Source organism: Lontra canadensis, unplaced genomic scaffold (genome assembly GCF_010015895.1).
Source record: "Lontra canadensis isolate GAN:19392208 unplaced genomic scaffold, GSC_riverotter_1.0 scaffold174, whole genome shotgun sequence".
Lineage (NCBI taxonomy): Eukaryota > Metazoa > Chordata > Mammalia > Carnivora > Mustelidae > Lontra > Lontra canadensis.
Window position 1 is genome coordinate 1824305 of NW_022631168.1, and position 18210 is coordinate 1842514.

Sequence of the window (18210 nt, forward strand, 5' to 3'; positions counted from 1 at the left end):
TTTTTGACTGCCATAAAAATTCTTCTGGCCATGAATTTTGATATGTAATATTGCCATTCTTCAGTCAGTCTTAAAATATTTTCTAATTTACATCGTGATTTTTATAGTGTGACCTGTAGGTCATTTAAAAGTGTACTACACATTTTAGGGAGATTTTCCAGTTTCCTCATTACTATTTTCTAACTTCATTTCACTGTGGCCAAAGAAAAACAAACCAAAAACCAGTGTAGCTGTAATTGTTTAAGGTTTCTGGGACTTGCTTTATGGCCCAGGATATCATCTAGTTTTCTGTGTCCACAAAATGGGTATTACACAACACACCTCTGTCTAGTAAAGATTCCTACACTTTAGCCTGAGATTTCCACAGTGGTTCGATCTTTGAATTTAGGCATATCCCGCGCTGCAAACAGTGACGACCGGGGGTCAGTACCAGAGCTAGGCCTGCTGAGGCCAGTTCTCCCGTGCCCTGTCGCCCTCTGGTTAATGGCCTACTAGGGTCCACAGTATCAGTCACATACACAGCTCCCAGCTGCCCCTCACGTGATCACGCTCTGGAGCTGTTTTTCTCTCCGCATACTTTACATTCCATGATAATACAGCCGAGAGCCCCCCCGCCCCCCCTGGACCGGACCTTCGCCCTGGCGCCTGCCCTTCTTGCTAGTGCTACGGGGTGCAGCCCCTTCGGGCCTCCCTTTGTTCCAAATTACTGGACTCAGTCATCATTTCGTCTCTTGACAAGCATGCTACACAGTGCCAGGTGGCGCAGGAAAGACCCCGGAAAGGGGAATGGGTAGCGGTACCCCTTTTTTCCCCGTCATTACTGTATCTACTTCTGTTGATTCTTGGATACTGTTCGCATAGTATACTTCTTACACCCTTTTACTTTCGATCTTCCTATATTTTTACATGTAACTTCCGTTTTTTTATAAATAGCATCGTTATATTTTTTTTTATTTTTTAAATAAATAAATAAATTTATTTATTTTAATAAACATATAATGTATTTTTATCCCTAGGGGTGCAGGTCTGTGAATCACCAGGTTTACACACTTCACAGCACTCACCATAGCACATGCCCTCCCCAATGTTCATAACCCAACCCCCCTCTCGACCCCCCTCCCCCCAGCAACCCTCAGTTTATTTTGTGTGATTAAGAGTCACTTATGGGGGCACCTGGGTGTCTCAGTGGGTTAAAGCCTCTGCTTTCGGCTCAGGTCATGATCCCAGGGTCCTGGGATCGAGCCCCATATAGGGCTCTCTGCTCAGCGGGGAGCCTGCTTCCTCCTCTCTCTCTGCCTCTCTGCCTACTTGTGATTTCTGTCTGTCAAATAAATAAATAAAATCTTTAAAAAAAAGAGTCACTTATGGTTTCTCTCCCTCCCAATCCCATCTTGTTTCATTAAAGAAGAGTATATTTTCTTTTTTTAAACAGTTTAATAATTGTCATTTCATTAATCTGTTCAGTTCATTTACATTGAACAGAATCATTATTTTTTTAAGGTTTTAATTATTTATTTGAGAGAGAAAAACAGACACAGCAACAGACAGCACGAGCCAGGAGAGGGAGAAGAGGGTCCCCTGAGCAGGGAGCCTAAAGAGGGACTTGATCCCAAGACCACGGGGACATGGCATGAGCTGAAGGCAGATGCTTCAACAACGTAGCCACAGAGGCACCTCTAGGTGCTAAAATTCTAAAGAAAAATGAGGAAATGATGATAACAGCTAAGTCAGGAGTCACAGCTGACAGTTGAGGAAGGGCACCTGGCAATGTGGATTCAGAATGAATGAACCCTAACCCTTAAACTGTATAACATACTTTATGCACTTTGTTTCAAACAGCTTTTTTTTTTAAAAGGACTTTATTAATTTATTTGACAGAGACATGGTGAACAAGCACAGAGAGAGCAGCTGGCACAGGGAGAAGCAAAAGCTCTAACCCTAACCCCACTGAGCAGGGAGCCCAATGCCAGGATGGATCCTAGGACCCAAGACTTAACTAACCAAACACAGGTGCTTCACTGACTGAGCCGCCCAGGAAGCCCTTAACATAATTATTGATATATTTGAGTTTAACTCTCCTATATCAATGTTTTCTTTCCGTTTATCTTGCCTGTTTTGTTACCTTTCCCATCTTCCTTTGTTCTGCACTGATTACGTAATTTGTATTATCATTTCCTCCTTTGTTTACTTGTTAATTATACATTCTTTTACTGGCTTTTAAAAAGGACTTATTCTACAGCTTACAACATGTATCTTTGATTTATTAAATTATAATGAAAATTAGAAAATTTATATTGGCTCCATTTCTGCTCTTTCCACAACTATAGTTTGTTGTGTATTTTAATTAACATACACATATCTCACACAACATGACATTATTATCTTTGTTTTATATAATCAATGGACATTCAGATCTACCCACATATTTAACCTTACCATTGTACTGCTTTCCATCATATAGCTCCAAGCTTTTATTTGGGATCATTTTGCTCCTGCTTGAAGATCATTAATATGTCCTTTGGAGTTTAGTGGCAGATTCCCTAAGTTTTGGACCATGTAAAAACACCACGTTACCTTTTTTTTTCCCAGTGTTCCAAAATTCATTGTTTATCACCACACCCACTGCTCCGTGCAATCCGTGCCCTCCTTAATACCCACCACCAGGCTCACCCAACTTCCCACCCCTCTTCCAAAACCCTCAGTTTGTTTCTCAGAGTCCACAGTCTCTCTCACACAGACTGTGTTTGTTTTTCAAAGATATTTTCACTGGATATAGATATTTAGATTGGCAGTTACCCCGTCCAGCATTTTGAAAATATCATTCTAGTATGTTCATGTTGTTTTTGTTGGGAAATCAATGCCAATCTAATTGCTGCTCCTTGTAAAGTAATACATCTTTTTTCTCCAACTGCTTTTCTGTTTTCTTCTTTTTATTTTTTTAGCAGTTTTTACAAAATACAGCTAGATTAGGTATTCTTTGTATTATTATTCTTTGAATTACAGGATGTTTTGAATCTATGACTTGATGATTATGATAAGCATAATTCTAAAATGACATCTGGTGACCCTTGCCAAATTATAATCCCTTCCCCTAGAGTATGAATACGATGGGATTTCACTTGAGTGATTAGGCAATGTATATGACACAGAGGACTTTAAGAAAGATCCTTAGCTAGGCTGACCTACACCAGCAATCCCTTGAAATGGACAGGCCCTTTCTGGTGAAAGAGATTTGAAGCCAGAGAGGGGTTTGCTGTGAAGGAGATTCTCCATTTGCTTTGAAAGTGGAGGGGACTACAAGACAAGTAATGCACGCAGTCTCAAGAAGATGAGAGTGACGACCAGATGATGTGCGAGAAGGAAACAGCAGCCTCAGTCCCACAGCCATGTGGAACTGAATCCAGCCAACAATGTGAAAGAAGCTAAATGTGTGGATTCTTAGCAAGAAAGGAAGGCCAGAAATGGGCAGAAGACAGGAACAGACACTTACCCAAACGAGACACACAAATGGCCAACACACACCTGAAAAAAGACTCCACATCACTGGGCATCAGGGAAATACAAATCAAAGCCACGATGAGATACCACCTCACACCTGTCAGAATGGCTAAAACTAACCAGTCAGGAAATGACATATGCTGGTGAGGATGCGGAGAAAGGGGAACCCCCTACGCTGTTGGCAGGAATGCAAGCTGGTGCAGACACTCTGCAAAACAGCATGGAGGTTCCTCAGACAGTTGAAAATAGAGCTACCCTATGACCCAGCAATCGCATTACTGGGTATTTACCCTAAAGATACAAATGTAGTGATCCAAAGGGGCATGTGCACCCGAATGTTTATAGCAGCAATGTCCACAATAGCCAAACTATGGAAAGACCCTAGATGTCTATTAACAGATGAATGGATAAAGAAGATGCAGTTCATATATACAATGGAATACCATGCAGCCATCAAAAACCCCAAACTCAGGGCGCCTGAGCGGCTCAGTGGATTAAGCCTCTGCCTTTGGCTCAGGTCATGATCCCAGGGTCCTGGGATCGAGCCCCGCATTGGGCTCTCTGCTCAGTGGGAAGCCTGCTTCCCCCTCTCTCTCTGCCCGCCTCTCTGCCTACTTGTGCACTCTCTCTGTCAAATCAATCAATAATTTTTTTTTAAAAAGCCACAAAAAACCCTAAACTCTTGCCATTTGCAATGACGTGGATGGGACTAGAGGGTATTACGTTTAGCGAAATAAGTCAATTAGAGAAAGACAGTTATCATTATGATCTCCCTGATATGAAGAATTAGAGAGGCAATGTGGGCGGTTTGGGGGGTAGGGAAGGAAAAAATGAAACAAGATGGGATCGGGAGGGAGACAAACCATAAGAGACTCTTAATCTCAGGAAACAAACTGAGAGTTGCTGGGGGGTGAGGGGGAGGGATAGGGTGGTTGGGTTATGGACATTGGGGAGGGTATGTGCTAAGGTGAGTGCTGTGAAGTGTGTAAGACTGATGATTCACAGACCTGCACCCCTGGGGCAAATAATACATTATATATTAATAAAAAAAAGGTTTGTTAAAGTCTTGATGAAATTTCATTCATTCATTGAATGTACATTATGTCTGCCATATTTCCATAAATTACCTCTAATAATATTTTTAAAAATAAAATTACATTTTTGTGGAATGTCTTTGCTGATAACACTTTGTAATTATCTAAGTACACACTTTCTTGAAATCTGTTCTAGGATCTAAGCCCGGAGATATTTAGTTTATGGATTAGTAGACTGAAAATTCTCCCTTAGAAGTTTTACATAAATCCAGTCATAAAGCACTTCTCTTATTCTCCTTAATTCTTTTGATCATTGAAGAGTAGTCTAATGATATCATCTGAGTTATAGCTTACCTACGTCAGGACACATATACTTTTTCTTTCTGAGAACATAGGCAGAATGTTGTTCTTGTTGTCTTTGCAAATATGTGTTTCTATAAGCCTGAGGTAATTTTGGGCCTTATGCTTGCAGATACTAATCCTTTAGGCACATGTCACCTGTTATATTCCTCCTTCTTTTCCATCTTTTGTATTAGTATTCTTTTAAAATAGGAACTATGAGCTCATTGTAAAACTTCCTATGTAGTCCCATGGTTTCCCTCATTTCTCCTTTAACAGAATAATTTGCTGTTTCATAGTCAAAATTGTGTTTTTGAGAGCTTCCCAACCTTTAGAGTCTAAAATCATCTTAATGTAAATTAAGGTCCAACAAGTATCAATCACAATAACAGAAACTTTTGGAGAATAGCCATAGCTAGAAATTCTAGTCAGGGAAGGCAATTACATAATAGGTCAATTTGAATCTTTTCATGGTTATTACTAAGGAAGAAGCATTACCTCCTGAAAGGCTTAAAGCCAAGAATCCATTTAGCTCCCATCAATTTTTCCTTCCAAATGTGTCTCAGATTTGTCCTTCTTTTTCCATTCCTATAGATGCCTTCATCACCTCATACCTGGACTACTGCCATAGACTAGATGGTTTCCTTGCCTCTAGTCCATCCATATTCCAATCTATTTTCCATACTATTGCCAGATTAATCTTCTTAAAACTCTTTCATCATGTCACTCTCTGGCCTGAGACCTAGCTCGAATGTCACCTTTTTTTGTAATATCTTCCTGAATGCCCTCAGAAAAGTTAATAGCTGCCTAGTCAATGTTTTCACCATTCTTTGTGCATACCCTTATTCGTGCATTTACAACATGTGTAATAACCACCTGTTTAGTCATTTTTTTCTCCCTATTTGCTGAGAGCTCCTCGAGGGCAGGCAAAAGGACAGAGTCATCTCTTTACAAAGGCTTTACGTAATTGGCTCCATCTTGCCCCACGACCTCAGGATCTTTACATGTGTCCTCTGCCTACCATGTTTTCCCTCTTATTCTTTCTACTCATTCTTCAGGTCTAAGATTAAAAATCAAATCACTGGAGAAAACTTCCCTGACACTCTTAACTAATTAGTTAATCAACTCATTTTTTTTAAAAGATTTTATTTATTTACTTGACAGACAGAGATCACAAGTAGACGGAGAGTCAGGCAGAGAGAGAGAGAGAGGGAAGCAGGCTTCCTGCTGAGCAGAGAGCCCGATGTGGGACTCGATCCCAGGACCCTGAGATCATGACCTGAGCTGAAGGCAGCGGCTTAACCCACTGAGCCACCCAGGCGCCCCATGGTTAATCAACTCATTTAAAAAATCTTTATTGGGTGCCAACTTTCTGCCAGGCAGTATTTTAGGTACTTGGGATATATAAGTGAACAAAAGAGACAAAAAATCCTGCTTTCATGGAGTATATCTTCTAGTGAGAGGAGGCATATGATTAAAGATAAAAATAATACATAATTAAATTACATAATATATTATAAGATGATAGGAGCTATTAAAAAAATCCAGCAGGAAAAAGGGGTATGCTGGAGGTAGTAGGAGTTTTAAATATGCTGGTAAGGATAAATCTCTTTGAGAAAGATGACTTTTGACCAATGAGGGAGTTAGTCATGAAGATACCTGGTGTAAAGTAGGTCAGTGCAAAGATTCTAAGCTGGGACTGTATCAGATATACTTTTATCCTCCTTTTAAAGGTAACTTGCTATTGCTGTCCTTTATGAGCCATAATGAAATTTGCTAGTATTCTCTTTTTGCCTCTCCTTCCTTCTGACCCAGCCTCTAATTTAAACCTGTATTTTCCTTTTTTAAAAAAATTTATTTGAGACAGAGAGCAAGCGAGCACATGAGTCGGGGGGAGGGGCATAGAGAGAGGGAGAAGCACTACCCACTGAGCAGGGAGCCCAATGTATGTATGACTTGATCCCAGAACCCTGGGATCATAATCTGAGCTGAAGGCTGACACAACCAACTGAGCCACCCAGGCGCCCTAAACTTCTATCTTCTTACTCCTAGTTAATATCTATGATGTTATCTTCCTTCTACACCCACTTTTGTTGCTTATGTAATATCTACATTTCAGAGTATAAAATATTTGCCTCTCTTCTGTTATTTCATCACCATCATTTATTCTTAGCTTTACAGGTAAATATAGTTACAGATCACCATCAAATGTACGCCAAATGTCTCCTATGATTTCTTGGTTATCTGAAGCTTTTTTATTTTCATTAAATTCTTTAGTGAGGCATCATGGGAATAATATTTCCTGAGTCTTACATATTCACTAAGGCTTGAATTTATGCATCTTCCTGTTGTTGAGCCCATCTCATTTATAACAAGTAGTTTTCTGGCAGCATTACCTTGATCCCCAAACCAGGCAAAGACCCCACCAAAAAGGAGAATTTCAGACCAATATCCCTGATGAATATAGATGCTAAGATTCTCAACAAGATCCTTGCTAATAGGATCCAACAGTACATTAAAAAGATTATCCACCACGACCAGGTGGGATTTATCCCTGGGTTGCAAGGGTGGTTCAACATTGGCAAATCAATCAATGTGACAGAACAAATCAATAAGGGAAGAGAGAAGAACCACATGGTCCTCTCAGTTGACGCAGAAAAAGCATTTGACAAGATCCAGCATCCGTTCCTGATTAAAACGATTCAAAGTATAGGGATAGAGGGTACATTCCTCAACTTCATAAAATCTATCTATGAAAAACCCACAGCAAATATCATCCTCAATGGGGAAAAGCTGACAGCCTTCCCTTTGAGATCAGGAACACGACAAGGATGCCCACTCTCGCCACTCTTGTTCAACATAGTACTAGAATTCCTAGCAACAGCAATCAGACAACAAAAGGAAATAAAAGGTATTCAAATTCGCAATGAAGTCAAACTCTCTCTCTTCACAGATGACATGATACTTTATATGGAAAAGCCAAGACTCCACCCCCAAACTACTAGAACTCATACAGCAATTCAGTAATGTGGCAGAATACAAAATCAATGTACAGAAATCAGTTGCTTTCTTATACACTAACAATGAAAATACAGAAAGGAAAATTAGAGAATCAATTCAATTTACTATAGCACCAAGAACCATCAGATACCTGGGAATAAACCCAACTAAAGAGGTAAAGGATCTGTACTCAAGGAACTACAGAACACTCATGAAAGAAATTGAAGAAGACACAAAAAGATGGAAGACCATTCCATGCTCTTGGATCGGAAGAATAAACATTGTTAAAATGTCTGTACTGCCCAGAGCAATCTGTACTTTCAATGCCATCCTGATCAAAATTCCACCGGCATTTTTCAAAGAGCGGGAGCAAACAATCCTAAAATTTGTATGGAACCAGAAGAGACCCCGAATTGCTAAGGAATGTTGAAAAAGAAAAACAAAACCGGGGGCATCATGTTGCCTGATTTCAAGCTTTACTACAAAGCTGTGATCACCAAGACAGCATGGTACTGGCACAAAAACAGACACATAGACTGGTGGAACAGAGTAGAGAGCCCAGATATGGACCCTCAATTCTATGGTTAAATAATCTTTGTCAAAATGGGAAAGAACAACCACTTGAAAAAAGACAGTCTCTTCAACAAATGGTGTTGAGAAAACTGGACAGCCACATGCAGAAGAATGAAACTGGATCATTTCCTTACACCACACACAAAAATAGACACAAAATGGATGAAAGACCTCAATGTGAGACAGGAATCCATCAAAATCCTTGAGGAGAACACAGGCAGCAACCTCTTTGACCTCAGCCACAGCAACTTCTTCCTAGGAACATCGCCAATGGCAAGGGAAGCAAGGGCAAAATGAACTGTTGGGACTTCATCAAGATCAAAAGCTTCTGCACAGAAAAGGAAACAGTCAACAAAACCAAAAGACAACTGAAAGAATGGGAGAATATATCTGCAAATGATGTATTAGATAAACGGCTAGTATCCAAAATCTATAAAGAACTTATCAAATTCAACACACCCCCCAAAAAAATCCAGTCAAAAAATGGGCAGACATGAACAGACATTTCTCCAAAGACATCCAAATGGCCAACAAACACAGGAAGAAGTGCTCAACATTCCAGGGCATCAGGGAAATACAAATCAAAACCACAATGAGGTACCACCTCTCACCAGTCAGAATGGCTAAAATTAACAAGTCAGGAAACAACAAATGTTGGAGAGGATGTGGAGAAAGGGTAACCCTCTTACACTTTTGGTGGGAATGCAAGCTGGTGCAGCCACTCTGGAAAACAGTATGGAGGTTCCTAAAAAAGTTGAAAATAGAGCTACCCACATGACCCAGCAATTACACTACTGGGTATTTACCCAAAGGATACAAACGGATACATGCACCCCAATGTTTATAGCAGCATTATCCACAACAGCCAAACCATGGAAAAAGCCCAGATGTCCATTGACTGCTGAAGGGATAAAGAAGTGAGATCTATCTATCTATAGATATATCTATCTATCTATCTATTTATATATAATAGAATATTACTCAGCCATCAAAAAATTGAAATCTTGTCATTTGCAATGACATGGATGGAAGTAGAGAGTATTATGCTAAGTGAAATAAGTTGGTCGGAAAAAAACAAATGCCATATGATTTTACGCATTTGTGGAGTTTAAGAAACAAAACAGATGAACACAGGCAAAGGGAAGGAAAAATAAAATAAGATGAAAATTGACAGGGAAGCTAACCGTAAGAGACACTGAACTCTAGGAAGCAAACTGAGGGTTGCTGGAAGGGAGGTTGCGGGGGGAGGGATAATTGGGTGATGGGCATTAAGGAGGGCACTTGGTGTAATGAGCACTGGGTGTTCTATGCAATGGATGAATCACTAAATTCTACCTCTGAAACTAAAACAAAATAAAAAGAAATTTTAAAAAGTGTAGGAGAGGGGCGCCTGGGTGGCTCAGTAGGTTAAGCCTCTGCCTTCGGCTCAGGTCGTGGTCTCGAGGTCCTGAGATTGAGCCCCACATCGGGCTCTCTGCTCAGCGGGGAGACTGCTTCCCCCTCTCTCTCTGCCTGCCTCTCTGCCTACTTTAATCTCTGTCAAATAGATAAATAAAATCTTTAAAAAAAAGTGTAGGAGAATGAAAGATTTTCTCAAACAAAAACTGAGAGAATTCAATCACCAGCAGTTTATGTCCTGCAATAAATATTAAAAGAAGTTTTTCAGGGAGAGGAAAGTGATATGTATCAGAAACTTGTGTCTCCATTCAGAGGCAAAGGGCATCAGGAAAGGAATAAATAAAGGTAAAAATATTTTAGGTGTTCTTATTCCTAATTGTTCTAAAAAATAATAGTTTTAAGTAATAAAAGTAACAATGTGATGGGTAATTACAGCATATAAAAATTTAATGCTTAGAAGAAAAATCATAGCAGATTAGAGGAAAGAATTAGGAGTATTCTGTTATAAGGTTTATGCACCACACGTGAAGCAGAATAGTCTTATTTGGAAGTGGACTCAGATTAGTTAAAAAATACATATATCATAAACTCTGGGCAAGCACTAAAGAAAACTTGAAAAAGTGTAACTGAAATTTTGAGAAAGGAGATAAAAATGGAATCACATAAAATGTACACGTAAAACAAGAGAAGGCGGAAAAGGGGCACCTGGGTGGCTCAGTGGGTTAAGCCTCTGCCTTCGGCTCAGGTCATGATCCCAGGGTCCTGAGATGGAGCCCCGCATCAGGCTCTCTGCTCAGTGGGGAGCCTGCTTCCCCCTCTCTCTCTGCCTGCCTCTATGCCTAGTTGTGATCTCTGCCTGTCAAATACATAAATAAATAAACTTAAAAGAAAAGGAGAAGGCAGAAAAAGAGGGCAAAAGGAAACAACGAAGAAATGTGACATGGACATATTAACAAAATGGTAAATATAAATCTAAAAATATCAATAGTCACTTTATATATAAATGGTCTAAATATCCCAATTACAAAAAAAGATTGTCAGTGTGAACTTAAAAAATGAAGATCCTCTTTTATGTTTTCTCTGAGAAAGTGGGGTGTAGGGGGAATGGGTGAGCCTGGTGGTGGGTATTAAGGAGGAAATGTATAGCATGGAGCACTGTCATATGTAAACAACAAATCATGGAACACTGCATCAAAAACTAATGATGTGGGGTGCCTGGGTGGCTCAGTGGGTTAAAGCCTCTGCCTTCAGCTCAGGTCATGATCTCAGGGTCCTGGGATCGAGCCCCGCCTCAGGCTCTCTGCTCAGTGGGGAGCCTGCTTCCTCCTCTTCCTCCTCTCTCTCTCTGCCTGCCTCTCTGCCTACTTGTGATCTCTGTCTTTCAAATAAATAAATAAAAATCTGTAAAAAAAAACTATTGATGTACTGTATGGTGACTAACATAATTAAAAAAAGAAAAAAATTTAAAAAATAAAAACTATATTGTTGGGCTTGCAATTTATTAAGATGTAAATCCTATTATATTAATAGGACAAAGGATGGAGGAGCAAAGCTTCCCTGTGTTACTAGAATTAAATTATTAATTTAAAATAGATTATATTACATTGATTACATATTGTAATCCCCAGGGTAGTTTATAAAAAATAACTCCAGAAATTACTGTAAAAAACATCAAAAGTTCAATCACAGTACAATACTTTTAATTATGATAAATGTAAACAGATCAAACAGTCCAATCAAAAGACAATGACTGTGAGACTTGATAAAAGAACAGAATCCAAGTATATGCCCTCCACATTGTACCCCGTTTAGATGTGAAGAAATAAAGAGGTTGAAGGAATAAGAGGGTGAAAAAGATGTATACAGTGCAAATGGTAACCACGAAAGAGTTGAAGTAGCTATGCTTAGAAAAAGGACGTTTCATAATGATAGAAGGGTCAATTCATCAGGAAGAGATAATAAGTAGAAACGTGTAAAATACACAGTTAACACAAGAAACTCTTCTCAACTCATTCTGTGAGACTGGTATCTTACATCAAACAAGACAAATACATCCTAAGGAAAGAAAGTGCAAAATTCCCCAACAAACCCACCAATACAGGCATTTTATTCCATTTCTCTTCATTGTGCTTCACAGACACTGCATTTCTTTTTAAATTGAAGGTTTGTGGCAAACCCTGCATTAAGCTCTTTTTCCAACAGCAGTTGTTCACTTCATGTCTCTGTGTCACTCACAATAGTTTAAACTTTTTCATTATTATTATATTTGCTATGATTTGTGATCAACGATAGTTGATGTTACTACTGTTAACTGTTTTGGCGCACCATGAACTGTACCCACAGAAGACAGTGAATTTAATAAATGTGTGTTCTGACTGCTCCACTGACCAAGCATTCCCCCATCTCTCTCTCTCACCTTGGGCCTCCCCATTCCCTGAGACACAATAATACTGAAATCAGGCCTATGAATAACCCTACAATCGCTTCTGAGCACTCAAGTGAAAGGAAGAGTTTCATGTCTCTCACTTTAAATCAAGAGCCAAAAATGACTGAGCTTAATGAGGCATGTTGAAAGCTGAGACAGGTAGAAAGTTGGGCCTCTTGTGTCAGATATCAAGTAGTAAAGGCAAATAAACAGTTCTTGGAGGACCCTGCAAGTGCCACTCCAGTGAACACAAAAATGATAAGAAAGCAAAAGAGTCTTATTGCTGATATGGAGAAAGTTTTAGTCATCTTCAAAGACAATCAAACCAGCCACAACATTTCCTTCAGCCAAAGCCTAACCCAGAGCAAGGCCTTAACTCTCTTCAGTTCTGTAAAGGCTGAGGAAGGTGAGAAGGCTGCAGAAGAAAATGTGAAGTTAGCAGAGCTTCGTTCATGAGGTATAAGGAAAGAAGCATGTCCGTAACATACAAGTGCAAAGTGAAACAGCAAGGGATCCTGAGGCTCAAGCTCAGATCATTAATAAAGGTGGTTACACTGAACAACAAATTTCAGTGTAGATGGAGAGCAAGTCCATTCCTATGTATCCACCTAAGACGACTGAAAACATGTACAAAACTAGTGCATCAATGCCCAGAGCAGCCTTCTTCATGACTGCCAAAAGGTGGGAATAAACCAAATGTATATAAACTGATAAATGAATACATAAAATGTAGTATATACATACAGTAGCACATTATCCACCCATCGAAAGTAATGAAGTAGTGATTCATGCCACAATATGAATGAACCTTGAAAACATCATGCTCAGAATCAAGTTCCAAAAATCCACAGAGAGTGTACGATTCCATTTATATGAAATGTCCGAGAATAGGCAAATTCACATGCACACAAAAGGATTATATTGCCCAATGCTAGGGGCAGTAACAAGGATTAACTGCAAATGGGCAATGGACATGTTATTGAGGTGATGGAAATGTCAAAAACAGGGCTACAGTGATGTTTGTGACACTGAATAAATCTACTAAAAATCCTTGAAGTTTACACTTAAAATGGGTCAATTTTATGGTATGTAAATTATACCTCAATACAATTTCTTCCTATTTTGCCAATACCCCTCCCCTCCACTTCTCCTCTGGCAACCACCAGTTTGTCCTGCATTTAATAGTCTGTTTTTTTTTAAAGATTTTGTTTATTCATTTGACAGAGATCACAAGTAGGCAGAGAGAGAGGGGGAAGCAGGCTCCCCGCTGAGCAGAGAGTCAGATGCGGGGCTCAATCCCAGGACCCTGAGATCATGACCTGAGCCGAAGGCAGAGGCTTTAACCCACTGAGCCACCCAGGTGCCCCCTAATAGTCTGTTTTTGTGTTTGTCTTTTTTTTTTAAATTTAGATTCCACATATAAGTGGAATCTGTTTCCACTCAAATTCTTTTTTTTTTAAATTTAGATTCCACATATAGGTGGAATCTGTTTCCACTCAAATTCCACATATAAGTGGAATTTGTATGGTCCTTGTTTTTCTCTGTCTGACTTGTTTCGGTTAACACCATACTCTCTAGGTGCATCCAGGTTGTCCCAATACGAGAAATTTTAAAGACCCTCTGGGCAGTAGAGAAAAGAAAAGGAAGCTCATCTCTTGCACAACGTGTTAGGGATCGTACAGAGCTCCCTGGGCTGTTGTGCAGTGTTCTTGTTGCTGTGGTGTTGATAAGGAGTGGTGGTTTTCCCATGAAGGCCGAGGGTCAAGCAATGGTTTGGATCTTTGAAAAAAAAAATTCTTTAAAATCACTAAACAAGTAAGCCACGGAGATGAAAAGTACAGCACAGGGAACAGAGTCCATAATATTGTAATAACACTGTGCGTTGACGGATGGTGACTCCACTTACCCTGGTGAGTACTGAGTACAGAATTGTCCAATCAGTATGTCGTACGCCTGAAAAGAAGGTAATGCTGTGTATCAATTACCCCTCGATGATACATAAAAAATCTTTTTAAGTAGATGCATACAAAACCATGTTGCTGGCTCAAAGTCTGGAGTGGCAGTGGGGGCCAAGAGAAGCGGATGGGTTTAACCATATTCGGGAAGCAGAAGTGGCAAGACTTTGAATGGACTCTCTAGTGGGAATCAGGAAGAGAGAAGACGTCCCCGAGTCAGCGTGCTTAAAGTGGAGTCCCTGTTCTCCTCCCAAACTTACTGTCTTCCCTCGCCACTAACCTCCGTGAGTGGATCAGCATGCTGGCACAGGGCAAGCATTCATTGATTGTCTTTGGAGTGAGAGAATAAATGAATAGAGTAGAAATGCGGCCAAACAGAGCATTCATCGGTGCCTGCCAAACAGCCGGTCCTAAAGTCACCCTCGAGGTCGGCTCAGCAGAAGTCTATCACCGTTTCCCTCTCAGTTTGTCAACAGTTTGGAAAATCACCAGGTCCCGTGCCCAGAAGGACCCCCACCTCCTTATCAGGCACCCCTTGCCTGGAACCTGCAGTGTCCCGCAGGCCAGGTTTGGCCAAGAGCCTGTCATCCTGCGAGTCCTTTAGGGGAGCGCAGTGGCAGACTGTAGGGCCCCTACGAGCGCAGGGGCCATTTGGTGTCGTCCAAACAGGGTCACGGTGGCACCCAGCTGGTGGATCTCTGCTCACTTTGGCTTCCACCCCAGACAGACTTTTCGCATCAAAGAGGCCTGTCGATATGGCCCCTGCCCCCACCCTCATGCCCGCAGGCAAAAAGTACCACTGCCAGCAGCACTACGGACTCCAAGGGTCAGTCTGGGTATTTTACTGCTTCTCCCAGGGGCGACAAGCAGAGATCCAGAACGGCTTCTGGCTTCTGGTACAGATACCCAAACCAGGAAGTGCTCTGTCCCAGTGTAGATTTCCCAGAAATGAGAATGGGGTGGGGCATGCAAAGGATGCCACTTCCCACCCCATCAGTTCTGGACTGAAAGCAACCCGGGAAAGATTACGTTCATCATACTAGTTACCAGGTAGAGTATGACTTCTTTAAGTATGATGACAAACACATTGACCTCTCCTGGCTGTAAAGATGACAGTGTTTTGCATAAGATAGGGTTGTCAGTACCATTTTAAGCAGTTCCTTGAGGTGAAACTGCAATGACAAAATGTTGGTCCACAGTGTTTATAATTCTTTGCTTTTATAGTTACTGTAAAATAAACTGTAGTTTTTACTATAGAGATTCCTGAGAATACAAGCCAGCTAAGAAGAAACTCTAAAAGAATGCTATATGGGTATGGATTGTGCAAGTGTTCCTACATATGAAAGCTCGTTTTTCCTTCAGCCATTGGTTAATAGTTAAATCACACAAGTCTTTTATGATGAGACTTTTGCTGGACAGTGTACTGTATTCATTCAACACAATGTTTTCATTAATCATCTGGTTAAAATCTTTAATAGTAAAGAATTCATCAAGCAGTCGTTGGAGCTGACATTCAACCAAGGCACGGTCATGAACGCTTTTTTCCCAGCTTCCGGGTCAGTCAGTTGTTAAAACTGTTCACACGGGTTTTTGGAGGGGCTTTAGTCATGGAGAGCACTTCCTCGACTAAGTTTCGCAGTGCGCTGCCGGGTCGCTCCAGACTCTTGCTAGGCACTGTCGCTCGGGAGGGGCAGACAAAGGGTAAAATCCGGGCAGAGAACACTAGTGGATCTTAGAACGAGAGAAAGTCAGCGCTGCAGACTGCCGAGTGCCACCTTCCACTCCACCGCCAAGCCGGGAAGCTCGAGTAGGTCAGGCACCCTTCGCCAGCTGGAGCCCCCCCAGTCGGTGCCGGAGCCCGGGCGGGGAGGTCCGTGGAGCTCGGAACGAGGCAGGCTGGGCGTCGGCCCCGCCGCGGGCTTGCTCCGGCGCCTGCCGCCCCGGCCGAGAGCTAGGCCCGTCTGGCCCTGCGCTCACCCGCGGGCCGCTCTCGCCGCGCACCTGGCATGGAAACCGTGACGACAGCCCTGCGGCAAGGCGCGAGCGGCCTTCTCCTACGCGGGGGTTAAGGTAAGTACCACCGTCCTGGGGCCGAGCAGACGCGGTGGGAGCCGTCCCCCGCGCCCCGCTCGCCAGGCCTTACAGCGAGTGTCCGGGCAAACCCAACCACCGCAGCCGCCAAAGACACCCCCTTCCCGATCGGTGGAACAGAACCCACCTGTGCCGGAGGTCGCGACTCCCAAGTCAGCCAAACGGGAGGAACTGCAAGCAGAGAGAGCCTCGGGAGGCAGCCCCGCGCCCGTCTTTGGCTTTTTCCTGGAGACTATTGCTCCCGCGCTCCCCTCCCCCAGGCCGCCGGGGCTCGGCCGCCGACAGGCCCCGCCCCGCTCCTTCCGGCCGAGTGCCGGGGGCGCCGCGTGAGCGTGGGACCGCGGCCTCTGCGGGGGCGCGCTGGGAGCTAGATTCGGGAGGGTCGCGGTCGGGTGCTCCGCTCGCCTTCGTTTACCAGCTGTGGAGCTGGGGACGCAGAGAGGAAAATGGACGGACCCACAAAAATACACTGCGTGTGACACCTGACTCTCCTTGTTTGCCTGTTCAGTGCCCCTCCCGAGGCTCCCCCTCACGAAGTTGCTTATTGAGGTTTTCTGGAACAATAATTCTTCCACTTCTTTGCACCACTTTCTTGAACTTAAGTCACATACTGCTCAGGGCTGGACTGCCACCAATTCGTTCCAGGTCCTTCTATCCAGGGTCCACATACCGTGCTTAAACCCGTACACGCTAACAGGGAACAAGTCATTAGAATGCACATCTTAATGCACGTACAAATTCAAGAACGACACATAATTCAAAACCACAATGAAACAGTATGTACGATGGAAATCCAAGGCAGAGGGAAAAAGATCTAGAGCAAAAACAAACGAATACACTGTACAGACATTGAAAAATGGGAAACCGCACTATTGCAGTTATTAGAGATGAAAAGTAATTAGTGTAATGTCAGACGGTGATGATAAAGGAAACGGTGTGTGAAAGTCAGGATCAACAAAAGAAGCAAATGCCTTCATACTTTTGCCTTGGAATGCTTTCTGTCAGACGCTCTACCCCTACTTGTTCTTTCGCGAAATGGCTACTCCTTATTTAGATACTACCTGCTACGTGAATCATTCTTTCTATTTTCCAGAATTAGTTTCTGTTCTTTTCCATGGGTTCAATATGCCCAGTGGATCTAGTACTGGCCTCCGGTGTAGCAATTATCATTCGGGGTTATGACTTCTCTCTTTGCATGCCTGTGTCCTTCAATGAACAAGTGGTCTCTTGAGACCAGAAAAACAAAAACAAAACCAAAACGCGTTTTTCAAATTTCTTTTCCAAGACCCTAGCACAAAGCCTAAAAAGCGGGTGAGATTCTAGACTCAGGCTGGCGCCTATGGACGCCAGGTGCTGGATTCAACTCTGAGTATAAAATGGTAAACAAAAAGGAGACAGTGAACGCCCTTAGGGAACTTCAAGAACTGATAGGAATTGGCCATGCAAACAGGAAAAGGGACATTCCACACACAAGGACCATGATCAAAAGGCATGACCAACAGTCCTGTAATAGGAAGGACCATGACAGTAGCAATTAGAGTGAATAAGATCAATAAAGATAAAGTGAAATCAACGGATAGAAACTATCCAGAAAGAGGCAAGAGATTAATAGATAAAACTTGTAAAGGGTTGGAAAAAGAAGCCAGTTGCTTCAGTAATACTAACTAACATTTGTTAAACCTGCCTTATAGGCCAAATGCTGGCGTAAGGGCTTTATATCAAACACTGGAGGTACCTGATATTATTATCCTTCCTTTAAGGATAAGGAAACTGGGGCACAGATAAGTTGAGCAATTTTACCAGGATCCCAGAGCAGTTAAGTTTCAGAGATTCAAACCTAGGTAATCTGGCTCCAAACCTGACACAAACTATAATGGAAGCACAACCAAAAACTACA

General features: G+C 42.0%; 1 protein-coding gene across 3 annotated transcripts in view; it reads right to left on the minus strand.

Moving 5' to 3' along the window:
* TMLHE (trimethyllysine hydroxylase, epsilon) overlaps window positions 1–16541 on the minus strand; it is a 100685-nt gene extending 84144 nt beyond the window's left edge. For all 3 annotated transcript variants that reach the window (XM_032846272.1, XM_032846273.1, XM_032846274.1), the window contains exon 1: window positions 16441–16541. The gene's annotated coding sequence lies outside the window, so the exon portion shown is untranslated. The remainder of the gene's footprint in view (window positions 1–16440) is intronic.
* Between the last annotated feature and the right edge of the window lie 1669 nt (window positions 16542–18210).